Here is a 2,402-nt window from a genome sequence, read left to right as displayed (position 1 = left end):
TTGTAATCACAAAATGTTGGCTATAAGTCAAGTTTAAACAAGTTTAAATGTATAAAAAGCAAGCTTTTAGCATAATAAATCAGAGCTCTCTACATCATCCTGGTGTGCAGACTCTCATTTTCGCCGACTTCGTCCCTCACCTGCTCTTCACCAAGAAACCCCTTGAGTTTCTTGTCACGACCGTAGTCGGGTGGTCGGTGACACAGGAGGAGATTGCCCCTCTTTCTCCAGCAGAGCATCTGGGTCATAGTGGATTTTTGGAAGTTGTAAATTACAGGTAAGAAGATTACCCATTTTTCTCCTGAAGAGCCACTGGTGGATTTGAATTGCCAGAGAGGCTCTTCCTTTGAGTTAGCAGCACATCTCCCCTATGGATGTAGCCACTTGTTGTATGCTGTCAACTATCACTCCCAGCAACCCTATAAAGAGTAGATCTGAACCCTGCCATATCCTGTGCCATCCTCACCATCTCCAACACATTTGAGCCCATTGTTACAGCCACTGCCTTAATCTATCTGTCTTGTTGAGGGTATTCTTCTTTTATACTGACCCTCCACCTTTCCAAATATGATGTCTTCTCCAATGACAGGCCCCTTCTAACAGCATACTAAACTATGTGAAATAAAGTTTTACCATTGTTGCCTCCAAAGAGCACCCTGGTTTCACTTTCTCCAGGACAGATCTATTTGTTCTCTTGGCAGTCCATAGAGTATTCAGGACTCTTCCGCAACTTAAAAGCATGGATGATTCTTCTTTTGTTCTTAGTTATTGTTCAATTTTCAGGTGCATAACAAGCAATTGAGAAGACCATTGCCTGAATCAGGTGCACCTTAGTCTTTCAATGGATATCATTGCTCTTTAGTATTCTGGAGAAGTCCCTGACAGTAGATGTTTCCAATGCCATACATCTTTTGATTTCTTGACTGCTGGTATCAAGTATGATGATTATGGATCCAAACAAGATGAAATAGTTGACAACTTTAATCTCTTCTGAATCTATCATGATATTGCTTATTGGTCTAGTGGTGAGGACTTTTGTTTTCTTGATGTTGAGATGTAATCCATATTGATTTTCTTCAGCAAGCACTTCAAGTCCTTCCCATTCTCTGCAAGCAGAATTGTGCCACCTGTTTAACACAGGTTCTTAATGAGTCTTCCTCTAATTCTGATGTCACGTTCTTATTCATAAATTCTTGCTTCTCAAATGATTTGTTCAGCATATAGATTGAATAGGTATAGAGAAAGAAGACAGACAGAAAGACTTACAGCTTTCATGATTTTAAATCCTGCAGGCATGTTGCCAGGAGAGGCCAGTCCCTGGAGAAGGACTTCAGGCTTGGAAGGATGGAGGGATACCCTAAGAGAGGAAGAACCTGGAGGAGATGGACTGACACAGTAACTGGGGTAAATGGGGTTACGTGTGTCAGAGATGGTGAAATTGGCTCAGGATAGGACAGGGTTCAGAGCTGCAGTGCATAGAGTTGCTGTGAGTTGCAGGTGAATCAATGGCACATGATGACAACAACAAAAGGGCTCCCTTGCTTTGTTCAAACAACAGCTTCTTGGTTTTTTTCCCCATTCTGTGTTCTGGGATTTCCATTCTTCCCAATGTTACCCATAATTTGGTGGATCCACACAGTCAGATGCATAGCCAATAAAACACAGGGAAATACCCTTTTAAATTCTCTACTTTCAGCCAAAATGGACTAAGCCACTAGAGCACACCACTTTTGGGTTAGAGGTCATGATATCAGCTTCACATTTCTTCTTCTACTCTCCTTTTCCAAGAAATAAGTACCTCACCCACTCCTCTCCTGGACTTTTGTGTGCCCTGTGACAGACTAGGGCAGAAGACATCGAGGTCCCTGGGGGACTGCCTCTTGCTACCATCTCTGCTGATATCCCCCTTTGGCCACCCTCAAATCCCTTTGGCCATCTTTACCCAGCCTTACTCTCAAGGGGTAGTCTCAGAGACAAGTTTGTGGAGGACCTTTGTGTTGAGTTCAAGGTGGATTCAGCCCCACTATGCTGGGGAGAAAGGAGTTAAAGTCAGGTCCCAGGATCACGGGGACCAGGAAGTTCCGGTGGTGGCCCAAGCACAAGTGGGATGGGGAGACCCACTGAAGAGGAGTTGGAACTCGGACTTGGAAGGAATGACAATGCCAGCTATGCCAATTTGAACATGTCTCCCCATTAGTGCTTGGTATCCTCTAGCAAGGCCGATCCCTCTCTACCCCTAGCAGATTTCTCCTCTGCAGAGCGGCGGCCCTCCTCGTAGGCTAGTCTGTGGCCAGCGCCCGGCCCCCGCCCAGGCCCCGAGGGGCGTGACTGCCTCCGGCCACCCTCCTATTGTCTTTGCAGAGCAGTGGAGGGGCTGCTAGGGGCGGGGCTGGGGCGGGCAG

This window comes from Elephantulus edwardii, unplaced genomic scaffold (genome assembly GCF_000299155.1).
Source record: "Elephantulus edwardii isolate Elephantulus edwardi_28Jun2011 unplaced genomic scaffold, EleEdw1.0 scaffold00077, whole genome shotgun sequence".
Classification (NCBI taxonomy): domain Eukaryota; kingdom Metazoa; phylum Chordata; class Mammalia; order Macroscelidea; family Macroscelididae; genus Elephantulus; species Elephantulus edwardii.
The sequence above is the reverse complement of the archived record's forward strand: the minus strand, read 5'-3'. Positions refer to the sequence as shown.